This window comes from Sarcophilus harrisii, chromosome 1 (assembly GCF_902635505.1).
Source record: "Sarcophilus harrisii chromosome 1, mSarHar1.11, whole genome shotgun sequence".
Classification (NCBI taxonomy): domain Eukaryota; kingdom Metazoa; phylum Chordata; class Mammalia; order Dasyuromorphia; family Dasyuridae; genus Sarcophilus; species Sarcophilus harrisii.
The window spans coordinates 145,029,815-145,043,538 of record NC_045426.1 but is presented as its reverse complement, the minus strand read 5'-3'; the positions used below and the strand labels follow the sequence as shown (position 1 = coordinate 145,043,538).

The window sequence follows — 13,724 nt, the reverse complement described above, 5'->3', positions numbered from 1 at the left end:
TATCTCTTGGCTGCTGAAGAAGGTGTATGTGTGACTGTTGTTTACGTACCCTCCTTCTAGGACTTCTGGAAATCTCTTATAATACCATATTGATTTATATTGTTTCTTATATCACTATTTGAATATACAATTCATGTTTGTTGCATCACATTGAGCCTGCACTGGTTGTGGGGAGAGTCACCACTAATAGCCTCTGCGTTATTGCTATGTGCTCGTGTAATACCTCCCATGCTGATGGGTTTGTGTATACCTGTTTCTAATAAGACCCTTCAGTCCAGAAACCCGCTAGCAATCCCCACTTCCCTTTGGTGCTTTTCATCTCCCTTCCTGAGATGTCAGGGAGGGTATGATCATCTCCTTTTTAGTGCTTTCACCTCCCTTCCTGAGAAGTCAGGGGGAGGGGGGGGAGGAGGGTGATAACCTCCTTTTTGGTGTTTTCAACTCTTTTCCTGAGAAGCCAGGGAGGGCGTGATCACCTCCTTTTGGAGGCTTTCACCATCCTGAGAAGTCAGGGATGGTGTGACCACCTGTGTTCTAAAACAAAAGAAAGTGGGAGATGTAGAGGGCTGAAGCTGTTGGGTTGATGCACTGAGGTTGGGACTGTTCAGTACTTGAGGCTAACTCCTGATTGGACAATACCCTATGGGCATAATATGCTTGGACACTGGTCCTTTCCACTATCTGTGCTGGCTCAATGATTGGTGTATAGAGGATTGTAGGAGGGGCTAGGGGGTGGAGTAAAGCTAGCCAGGGACACACTCTCGGCAGTAGACGAGGAAGAAGGTGGTCATGGAGAATCTGCTTCCATCCTGCTCAATCCTGCATCTAAGATCAAGAATAAAAACTGAGGACTTTTGCTTATCCTGACTCCAGCTGATTCTGGGCTGTCCTGGGTGCTAGCATGGTTGTTACAGGTTTAAACTCCTTGTATCTTATCTATAAGACAAGGAGACTGAATTAAATGACCTTTGAGGTCCCTATGTATGTTGTTATTTTTGTTCATTGATTTCAGTCCTGTCCAACTCTGTGACAACATTTGGGGTTTTTGAGACAAAATCATAGGAGTGATTTGCCATTTCCTTCTCAAGCCCATTTTACAAATGAGAAACTGAGGCAAACAGGGTTAATGACTTGCCCAGGGTTATACAGCTAGTAAGTGTCTGAAGCTGGATTTGAATTCAGAAAGAGGCATCTTCCTGCTTCCAGGTCATCCCTTGTGCCATCTAGCTGGCCCCCATGTATAAAGATCCATATATAGAAAACATTTTACAATCTTAATGAACTACCTAATTGTTGGATATTATTATTTTTATTATTCTCTTATGATCCTAGGAAATATGTTGCTAATGAGAGAAGTGTTTTTTAATGCTCATCAAGGGATACAATATATATTGCAGATCCATAGAATGTCTAGCTTCCCAGACTCTCTTCTGTCCTCTACTCTTACATCGTCAAATTTAGCATATCCAAAACACATATTTCCCACATCCACACCCAAACTTTTGTTGTTGTTGTCACGTAAGTCATCCCTGACTATTTGTGACTCCATTTGGGGTATTCTTGGCAAAAACACAAAGGCAGTTTATCATTTTCTTCATCTCATTTTACAGTTGAGGAATTGAGATAAGGTTAAGTGACTTGTCCAGTCACATAGAAAGTGTCTAATGCCAGATTTGAAATCACAAAGATATTTCACAAGATATCTTGGGTTTAGGAGCTGGATTTTTCCCCCTATTTATTTATTACATCTTAAAAAAAAAAAAACAACTTGGACAATTAACTATTTTTTCTCATGTAGTTTTTACATAAGATTTAAGAGCTATATAGCTCTGGTAAATCAGGTTTTGACAAACCTCACTGGGATTCAAATGGAGGTATTTGGCTATGCCTTTAAACCCAAATCACTTTTGCTCTTACTGATAGATCCCAACCTGTGATGACCACGTATTTTAAAATCAGCTGGAGTCAGGAATTCAGGTTAGGGGGAAATCGTCAATCTTTATTCTCAGTGAAGAAAGATTGGAGGTGGAAGAGAATCGGCGATAGCAATGTGTGCAGCTGAGTCAAGAAGCTAGCTAGACCAGCAGCCACATGACCAGCAGCTACAAGCATAGAACCCAGGCTCAATCTCTCCCAGCTTCTCTTCCTGTCTCTCTCCTCCACCCTCCAAAATTGTCATTTCCTATACAACACATCAAGACTTGCACAGAGAGTGGGCAGGGGCCATTCTTTATCCAATCATGTATATTAATAGAGTATAGCCCAATTACTATTTAGCTTCATGTGCTTGGAACCTCAGTGCATCAACTCAAGCCTCAGCCCATTACACCAACCCAATCCTCACTAAGTCTTGATGGTTCAGAGTGAATGTAAATAGCAGTTTTTGTTGGTCTGGAAAGAAATTCAGAGGGTTCTTTTGGGAAATCAAACTAGACCATCTTTTGCCTCATTTCTTACCTAGCCTTTAATTGTTGGGTAGGTCGCCTCACTCAAACTGAGACCTGGGAAAGGTCAATGTCTCACACTGCATCTAGGGCCATCATCGGTCATCTTGACCTATCTTGCCACTTGATTCCGAAGGGTCTGGAAGACAAATTGAGGCTGATGACTTTGCATAGCTCTGCCCCATTCATATTCAATTCATTTTCAAATCAAAACATCATCATCCTGACGTCATTGGTCTTCTTTGAGAATGAAGGAAGAATCACAACAGCTTCCTCTCTGATATTATCTTCCAACAACAATCTGTTTATATGTTATTAATAACTTAGTTATTTCCATATTGTCTCTCACAAGGTATTTTTCTCCTTCTCCATCTTTTATATGTTTCTTCTCCTCATTAAAATGTAACTTTCTTCACTGGGAAATGAATGTAAACTGCATTTTTGTCTTTCTTCCCAGGTTATTTTTACCTTCTGAATCCAATTCTTTCTGTGCAACAAGAGAACTGTTCGGTTCTGCACACATATATTGTATCTACGATATACTGTGACATATTTAACATGTATAAGACTGCTTGCCATCTGGGGGAGGGGAAAAATGGGAACAGAAGTGAGTGCAAGGGATAATGTTGTAAAAAATTACCCTGGCATGGGTTCTGTCAATAAAAAGTTATTATAATAAAAAAAAGAAAAAAAACGTAAGTTTCTTAAGGGCAGGGAACTATTTTTGCTTTTTTCATATCCTCAACACTTAGCTCGATATCTGACCCGCTAATTATTTACGAAATGCTTATTGACTGAAGAACTTCAGTGAGATTTGTGTGGTACCACTGCCAGACCCCTCCTTTCTCAAATTAACTAACCAGAGACATCTTCAGTTACAAAGAGAAAATCCTTGCAGGGAGAGGTCCAGGTACATACTCGGAACCTGATCAGCTTCTGGTTTATCCAAGATTTAAAAAGCAAAAGACCCACGCCTTTTTATTGGTTAGACTAAAAGGACGTAACCATCCTTAACCAATGTTGTCTGCTTCCTGTAGGTGACGTCACTTCCTGTTGGTCACATCACTTCCTGTGGGTGTGACATTTAGAGACCAGGTAACTCTTTGCAACCCAGAGTTCAAAACCGGATCTTCCGGTTCTGGGAATCGGAATCACGTGACTCTGTCTCGGGCTGAGGATGCTTAATCCAGTCAGACCCATTCCGTTTGAACTCATCACGTCATGAGAGAATTCGTTCTATTTGTGGACAACTCTCATTGTCTTGTTTCAGTTTGATTTTTTCCCCCGACATGGAGCCAAAATCCGTTCTGTGCAATTTTAATACGCTGATCATCGCTCCGGCCTCCAGAGTCAAAGAAAAGAAACCCTCCTGTGAGGAATGGACGGATATTTGGTTTCCACAGCTATGAAAATAAATGGGAGAAACGGCCCTTAAATTAGAAAACTGAAACCCGCAAGGACGTCAAGGGATAATCAAAGATGGAGATTGTCTTCCCCCGGGAAGAACGTAAGTTCCTTGGGGGCAGGGACTGACTTTTGTCATTGGGTGGGGGAGGGGAGGGGGGGGGTGCTTTGAAAAGTTTTGAAAAAAAGAATTTTTTTCTCTCCCCTTAGCCCTCCTCTGTTACCTTCCCCCTTCTAGAATGTAACGTAAACTCCTTCTGGGCAGGGCCTGCTTACGTCATGAGGGGCGGGGATTTCAAAATGTAAGAACAGTTGATACAACTGTTACTTTATTGAGAATTGAAACTAAAACTGGAACATCTTTAGTATGGTTTAGAAAAGAGGATTTCCGTGTGTTCACGTTTTTCTTAGAGGGATATGAAATTTGTTTATGAAATATTTTTTTATTTATGAAATATTGTGATATCAATGGGAAAGTCCGTTTTATTTAAGTTTGTAATTAATGTCAGAATAACATTTGTTTGTATAGTAGGTACTGCGGTACAAACAGGTTTTCTTTTGAGTAATCTATATGAAAAGCTGCTGAGCAATCTCGACAGAAACTGGCAAAAAAACGGGGATATCTTCTTCCCCTGTTTTCTGAGTGGTTTAAAAAAATACTGGCAGAGAGGCTTCCCGCAGAAGTCTAGGTTAGTTTTTCTCTCTCAATAACCCGCGTTGGGTTATATATATATATGTATTATATATTTATATATAAATATATAATACATATATATATAAATATGTAATATATAAATATATATATAAATATGTAATATAAATATATATATATAATAAATATATAAACATATATAAATATGTAATATATAAATATATAAATATATATGTAATATAAATATATATATATAATAAATATATAAACATATATAAATATGTAATATATAAATATGTAATATATAAATATATATATCAATATATCAATATGTAATATATAAATATATAATAAATATATAAACATATATAAATATGTAATATATAAATATATAAATATGTAATATATAAATATATAAATAAATATATATAATAAATATATAAAATAAATGAGAAAAAATCACCAATAACTCAATAAATGAGATCTGTTAGGAAAGAATTTAACACCTCTGTTATTCTCATAGAGTTCCCTCTTTCTGAAAATTGCCTTTGGTTTATAATATATCCTCTACTACAAGAGATGATGCCTAACTAGCTATTTACAGAATATTCAGGAAAGGTATAAGCATAACTCCCAAGAAGGAGGATTCTGCCCTTAGTGCTCTCTCTCTCTCTGGTTCTCTTAGATTTGTTTTCCTCCGGGCTTTGATCAGTTCATTTTCAAATGACCAGCAATAGACAGTTATATTGACCAACTTCAAGAGTCCGACTCAATCCACTGGATCTTCGATGGACTCAAGTCTCTGCAAATGGGACCCTGTAAGATGACCCAGCTCAATGCTCGTTCTCAGCAAGAAGTAGTTTCAGGAAATGACATAATTACCCCATACTTCAAAAGACTTTGGGTCCCCATTTGTTTGGGAAGGAACTAGAAATGAACCCCAAAATATATGGTGTCTGAGTGGTTTCCCTGTAAGGAATTCATCAGTTCTGTGAAGGGGGGAAATTACATAGGATTAATGTTACTCCTCTGAAACAATATTATTTAGGACTCAGGATGGGAGACATCATATTAAGATATGGGCAATATTTCTGAGAAAGCCACCCCATAAAAATTCAGTTTGATGTTTGATAAATTATAAAATTGTAGAGGCTTGACTAGCCTAGACAAGTAAGCACAAAAAGTATTTGTGTCCTAATAGGGAAAGAGAATTTTATGAAACTGACTGTCCAATTTGGAATAATGCTTGATTTGCTATAAGGGCTGGACATTTAGCAAATACAGATCAAAGAGTTAAGTTAAGAGTATATGCAGTAGGTATAGATCTCCTCGGAAGATTTCAATGTCTGGGTAGAATTGGTAAAGTACTCTACAAAGAGTCTGAATGACAAACAATTTCTATGTCTGTGCTATTGATGCGGTGCTAGTGATAGAGAATTGGAGTGGGGAATCTCCTCTGGTCAGAGACGCAGATCCAGTGTGAAAGAATTCACAAACCTAAAATCTGAATGGCAGAAAAGGGAGTTTATTGGCACTGAGAAGCTAGCTTTGCTAGGAAGACAGACTTCTTAGTGGCAAGAGGTCCTGTCAGAGAAATAACAAAAGGTTATCACTAAGAAGAGGATATCTTCACTGTGGGCAGGGGTCCTGGAAGGCAGCTTTGCTTTGTTGGCAAAGTATAATCCTATTTCTGACTTCTGCAGAGATTTGGAGCACAGAATTGTCTTTTATTAGGTCTGAGGTTAGGGCTTCCATTCAAAATTGAATAAGAATCCCTCAATGCTGTTAATGCCCCAGGCTTAGATTTCCAGTTGAAAAGAGAGTACTTGTCTTGGAGTTTCAAGCCACTTAATAGGACTATCAGGTCAAAATCTCCAACTGAATGAGACCACTTAAGTTCAAGTTCTAGGCTAATCTTCAACTCAGTAGAGGGTGCAACTATATCTCTGATATGATATGAAGGAGATATGAACGAGAACACTTAACTGCCCTGAAGGGTGGGTCTCTGTCAGGAGAGTTTCAGAGTTCACCCCCCATTATTTGCCTTATGACCAGATAGTACCATTCCATTTGGATATGGAAAAAACATGAGAGTGAATTCAAGTGCAGGATCCTTTAGTTTCCCAAAATAACATTTCTGGGGAGAATTGCAATGCTTTGTTCTACCTTTCTCTTCTATGAGGGAATAAACCAGGCTATATTAGCCCCTTAACTCTAGAAATCAATCAGTTTGCCTCTCATGGCAGAGTAAAAGATTCCCAAATCTGGAGATTGTGGTGACATGTACCTGACTCTGGAAGCGCTAACACTTTCTCAGGAATGAAACTAGTTCAGCCTTATGTGATATTGTGGAGGCAGAACGCTCAAATCTGCTTTGCCTGGGAACTTAGTGGGCACATGTACACCAACCCAATTGGCTATTCCTTTTATCCTGGCATTCGAAGAAGTAAGACTGAATCAGGAAGAATTAAGTCAAAAATAGTAACTGATGAATTCAAGACTAGAAATCTAATTAGTTCCGGATTTGAGTCATTTCTCCTCTAGTGGGTAAATATTATTGGATAAGTTATACCAGAGAGGCAGTGAAAAGAATAGAAAAATAATTAGATGCCACTAACTGAATGGCATGGGAAAACAGAATGGTTCTAGAAAGGTTATTGGCAAAAATAAGAAAACAATTGGAAGTAGTTTCACTTCTAATATACTCTTGTCAGAGGAATTAACAGAGAATTCAGGGATTAATTATCCATTCCTTATCAGATCTGTGCAGGGGTAAAAGACTCCTGTGAAGTGGAATGTAAAAAAATTTTATTAGGCAAATTTGATAGGTTAAAAAGAAGATGTAGAAATCAAATTATTAAAAAAAAAAAAGGAAAGAAATTGTGAAAAATGGATAGGCATTTGGTTTTCCACAGTTATGAAAATAAATTGGAGAAATGAAACTTAAATTAGAAAACTGAAACCCACAAGGATGTCAAGGAATAATCAAGGGGGAGATTATCTTCCCCCCTAAGAATGTAAGCTCCTTGGGGGCAGGGGACTGACTTTTGTAATCAGGGGTGATGGCATGAGTTTTGAAAAGAATGTTTTGTTCTTTCCCCTTAGCCCTCCTATGTTACCTTCCCCCTTCTAGAATGTAAGTTCCTTGGGGGGCAGGGACTAGCTATGTAATGAAGGGTAGAGATTCATGTTGTGTAACTTCTGTAACATCCAATTAATGGGGACTCATCACAAATCAGGGACTTGTGCTTCAGGATAGGAAATAAAGTACTGTTTTTAGAGTTTCAAAGGTGTGTCTACTCACCAGGCATCCATTCTTGCACAAATGTAAAATAAATCTTTCCTGGATTCATCAGTGAGTCAGTGGATTTCTTGATAAGATATTTTGTTTCTTACACTTCTTCCAAAGTCATCTTTAATACTTGAAAATTATTTTTTGTGGCTCTACTCTATAGGCTGTGATCAAACAATGAAGAATTGAGGTCAAGTCAAGTAAGTATTTATTGTTTACTACATACCAATTACTATGCAATAGAATTACTATTCAGAAAAAAATGCAGTCCTGCAGACTTGAAGAAGCAAGAGGATTCCTTTCTAATGGGAGTAAGACAACACATACAAAATGGAGAAGGGGAAAGCTATCTTTTGGGGAGCATATTTTTTAAAATAATTCTGGAGATTTAAGAATAGAGACTGAAAAAGAATATAGTCATGGTTAGCCTGGGCATTTTCTATAGAATGGAGGATCTAGGAGGAACTAGATAATCAGAAGAAATGGCTACAAGGTCAAACATTAATTAATAAAACAGTTTATTAGTAAACATCACTACTGTGAGCCAGGCTCATAGAGAAATGGCTACTTTCAGAGTGAGAAATTCAGAGGTGGATTGATTTTAAAAGTTAAGGATGCTTCTAGGCATGATAGAGAAAATACAGAGTCAAAAATTGTAATGCCAGAGAAACTGAGGCAAGATAGAGATTAGAGAGTTTTTAATATTTTATTTGGGTTTCTGAGAGGGAGAGATAGTCTGGAGGCAGAGCAGAATCCATTCTGCCTCCAGAGCTGAATTGGACTTTCGTCACAATGAATCCAGCATTGAATGTGAGATTCCAATGATTTTTATATATTACTCTAAGATCAGGGGAGACAAAGGCAATGGTGAAGTTCAAGTATTGGTGAATGTAGGAATTTCCAGAAATTGATCTGATTCGGAGAGGGTCGGGGCTGAAGACCTTAAATTCTGATAAACTGGGAGTGAAGAGGGTAGTCACTAGAGATAGAAAGTCTGGAACTTAGAGATAGAGGATGCCAATCAGGTGTCTGAGACAGGACATCTGGAGTTTTATCTTTTGGAATGCCAGAGTGGCCAGATCACTACAGCCCTAATTATCTCAGCCCTAATGAGCAGGAAGGATGGGGGTTGCAACTAGTGGGATTGAGGCAGAACAATTAAGGAACTGAGGCAGAACAATTTAGGGAAACTGAGGCAGGACAATTTAGGGTAACTGAGGCAGGACAATAAAAGGAAACTGACACAACAAAATGATGCTAGGAGAAGAATGAATACCACTTGGTATTAAATGGGTTGTGTATTCACTGGAGAAGCAATATAAAATACCTAATGAGCAGCCCTGTTGTAAGCATCCCAAAGAAGTGTGCATAATAACCTCTCAACAATTCTATGTAATAATTCTATGATATTTTATTGCTGAGTATTCATTATCTAAGTGGGCATAAAACAGCCTATATATATGTGTGTGTAAATATAGAACTGTAGAAGTTGATGAGTTAAATTTATATCTTTATAATAATAGTAATAATATGTTTATATATTTATGAGTTAATTTATGCTTATTTATAATATATATTTAACTCGTCAATCTCTTTAATTCTATATATGCATACATAAACATATATACTACATATATATTTGACTCATCAATTTCTAGTTTTATACATGCATACATACAAACACATACATATATATATATATATACATGCATACATATATATAGTATATGTATATTTGTGTGTGTGTGTGTGTGTGTGTAAAAAACTATATAATTTGTGGCAGTATATAAATTTAAGAGTATGGAAAATCTCTAACCTGAACTCTCCCTAGGTTCTGCTGATTAAATATGCCAGCCCAGCTCTTGGCAGATCCCAGGGGGAGGGCCAGCAGCACCACCAATGATCTTAAGCTGGGATTCGATAGAACAAGACAGAGTCACAGCATACTCAGCAATAACTTATACTTGGGGTTAAAGTTTGATAGTGAAACTTTGCGAGAGTTGCTAATGATCTTGGCTTAAGGGACAAGGAAAGAGATTATAAATTATGCAGAAAGCATTTTTACCATAAAGTCGATATCCTTGCAATGGTTTGTGGCTTGAAACTGCCACAGCATCAAAAATTGCTGGTGCCTGCTCAGTCTCAGAGTGGAGCCATGCCTTGCTAACTATTGCTTATTTGTGACTCAGGGAAGGAAGGCAGCCAGAGAACTCTCACTTTTTAATATTTCTCTCATTTTTAGGTGAAAAAAATAAACTTCACTCAAGAATGCCCCACCCATTTTTCAGGAAAAAATATGAAAGGAAGCATCTGAAATTATTAGTCAAGCAAAAGTTGAAGGGATCCCATTTTTAGTTATTATTCCATCCTCTTGTCCTTTGAAGGGGATCCATAAGCATTTATGCAACTCCCTTCTGGGTTAAATTCCTTTCCAAAATTAGTCAAAGAGTATTTCTAAATAAAGGACATTTCACAACAGGGAAACAGTATGGAATAGAGAAACTGGAGTGGAAATGAGAAGCTTTGGGTTGAAATGCTGCCTCTAATAAAAGGTGTGTGAGTCTGGGGAAGTAACAACCTCCCTCTATCTAGAAATGGTAAAAAGAACTTCATCACATATTTATTGTGAATGGCAAATATTAATAATACAGTTAATTAGTAAACATTAAGTGCCTACTATGTGCCAGATATTATACTTAAACCTAAGAATTGTGTATGTTGAGTTCATTATTATTACTATTATTGTAAACAACCTCTACAAACCCAGACAACCCTTGCTCTGAACCCTTTGAAGAATTAATAAAACTATAATAGCTCATATTTCTATAAGATTTTACTATTTCTAAAGCCCTTTTATCAAAACAAATTTGTGAGGCACACAATTGAAGATATTGCCATCCCTATTTTACAGATGAAGAGCTTGATATTTATAGAAACTAGGTGGCTTGACCAAGGTGAGATATCTTGTAAGAACAGAATCAAATTTCAAATCTGTTCTCAAGAAGCCTATGCTTTTCTTAGGAAGACAAGTCTGACCATCAGAGAAAATATATAAAATCAAGGTTTCCAAATCTATACAAGTAAGGATTATTGAACTTGAGGACGCAGAAGATTTCTTCCAGTTCTAGATTCTATGATCCTGCTGCAAACCTTGTATCAGAGGCTCCCTTCTGGCTCAGAGAGTCTAGGAACACTCTGAAGACCTCTTACTTATCTTCCTCATTGCTCTTACTACTTCTGATGTAAACTGTGTCCCCTTTAATCTTTGGCGGGGAGAAGGGTTAGAAAGTAATCTTTGGGGGAAGGGTGTTCCTGAGTCTCAAACCCTGGGAGGGGAACATCTTTCCCAGACAACATCCTTCCTGAAATAAGTCATCTCATTCAATTGGAAATCTCGATCTGGGACATTGTCAACATTCTCTATTGAGTGGTTCAAACTTCTCCCCAGCTCCAGGCTAACACTGGCTCCATATAACTGGGGGTTTGTCAACTCATCTTTGCAGAAGTCCTAACAGGATTTTGCCCACTGATGAAAATATTTTCTTCTCAGTGTAAATGCACCTTTGCTAATTCCTAATCTGGAGCTATTTGCCCTTCTGGATTTAGCCACTGATGAAGATATTTTCTTCTCAATGCAAACCCATCTTTGCAAAATTATCCTTCCAGGATTCTTTGACCCCTAAGAAAGCTGTCTTCTTAGTGCAAATAAATCCCCTTTTGCCACAAACTTTGGGTTTGCGAATTCTTTCTCAAGGAATCTGCAACATTGATTAGAGGGAATCTTTTACTCTCAATTCTCGCACCTCATCATTTCTAATTCTGGAACTTCCCCAAGATTAACTATCAGTTCCCCTTAGAAGCACTCAGGCTTCACCAGACTTCAAAATATATAACTGTTGCACTTATAAAGTAAAGAATACAAAAAAACTTACATTTGAACCCAGAGAATCAAGAGAATCCTCTTAAGACCTTTGACTCATAGCATTATTTTGAGCATGACCCCAACAAGGAGGAGTGATTCTGTATTTGATTCTCCTTGTGGGTATCATGCCATTCATTGTTCTGTTCTTTTGCCAGTTCCCTCTGGGTTTCTATTTTATGTTAAGATTAGTTATTTTCATGGTCTAGTTCTCAAGCATAAAACCTCAGCCCGTATCTCAGTTCTTTCACACATGTGTAGTATTGATTGCTTCCATTCTATATAAAACTCTTGTTATCTCATATCTAGGAATGCATAGTCCCATCCTTAGTTCAGAAGTCTCTTCAGGTAGCTTCAGAAATTTCTCTTTTCTTTTATCACCCATACAAGACTCTTTTTTCCACTCTGGCTTACCTTATTACCACTTAATGTTATATAAATCATTTTTCCAGTTGTTTAGAGAGATTTGGGGAGAGCTCAGGTGAGTCTCTATCTTTTCTCTTCCATTTTGACTTCACCTCTCTCTACTTAATATTGTATAAATGTCTATAATTATTTGTCTCTTTCTTTCCCTATTATTCATCCCCTGTGCCTCTCATTTGTGTCAATGTCTCTCAAATTAGTTGGGTTGGTGCTATTGATCTCTTTACTTGCCTTCCCATCTACTTTCCTCCTCTAGGCCAATTAAACCAAATTATGCAAACCACCTCAGACTGTCTCAAAAAGTCTACAAAGGAAAGGAGTAGAAGAAGTTCTAGGAATATGTACTCTTCATTTGCTTTGATTTTCCTGTTCTAAGAAAATGACTCCTAGGTTGATCTTATCTGAGTGTCAGTAAGCCTCTTTGAGAAGGACGAATAGAAATCTCGACTTGAATCAATCTGCACAATGTCTCCACAAATGAGAGCATATAGAAGATCTCACCATGTATAAATAACACTTGTTCCATTTGGAATTTGCACAGGACATCTACTTAGCCATTATACTCACTTTTAGCAAATTACTCCCTGCTGTCAAGATGCATCCTTTTGGCATCCATATACTCTCAATAATGACTTTGAACCACAGCATGCCATAATCATAGAAAAATCACAAGTCTAAATGATCTAAAGGGCAACAGGAAGATATATGATGGGTGAACCGGGCTGCTACTATTACCATGGTAATTAATATTAACATGTGTCACATGCCTACTCATATTGCATCCCCAAGATAAGCACTCAATAAATCTTTGCTGAATTAAGTGTTTATTAACTAAAATATAATTGAATGCTAATTATAATTATTTTGTTATATATTCAGTTATATATTATGATATATTGAGTGCTAATTATCATTTTTGTTAAGATCAAAAATGTAAAATAAGTTCAAACAGAACAGAGATCAAGATGAACCAGAATAGGCAGAGAAGAGAAAGAGGTAAGATCAAGCTAAAGAATGCACATTCATGAGTCACCTGACCAAAAAAAAAAAAATCTTGAAATACAGAGTACCTGGAAAGAATGTATTTTCATTTCTTACCAGAAAGGGAAAAAAATCTTAGTTTGTAATTATTTCCCATCATCTCAGAAATTACTCTGTCACATTTAGGGAGGGGATTATTCATCCATAGGAGACTACAGAGTTTAAAGGAAGTTGTTTTGTCTATAAACTTCATATTATTGATTTAATGCAACCTGGAATCATAACACATTTAAAACTGGGAGGGGCCATGTTCTATCTCTGCAGAAAACAATAGAAAGCTCAGCAAATTCAAACCACTTGTGGAGAGGGATAGGGGGAAGGAATTGCTTTTTCTTATTTCCTCTATAGTTCTAAAATTGATTGCTCTTCATTTTGTTTTTCAATTAAAAGACATTAAATTTCTCTCCATCTCACCTCCACCTCCATTTAAAAGAAAAAACAAGCCCTTTTAACAAAAATTCATAATCGAGCTAAACCAGTTCCCACATTGTCCATGTCCAAAAATGTATACTTTATTCTGTTTCCTGAATTCATCACCTTGCTGTCAGG

General features: G+C 37.2%; 1 long non-coding RNA gene across 1 annotated transcript; it reads left to right on the top strand.

The window, feature by feature from the left end:
• Positions 1-3,519: 3,519 nt before the first annotated feature.
• Positions 3,520-7,371, top strand: LOC116423217. The gene is made up of 2 exons (XR_004233727.1): positions 3,520-3,951; positions 5,186-7,371. It is a non-coding gene; the product is annotated as an uncharacterized LOC116423217 (long non-coding RNA).
• The last annotated feature ends 6,353 nt before the right edge of the window (positions 7,372-13,724 follow it).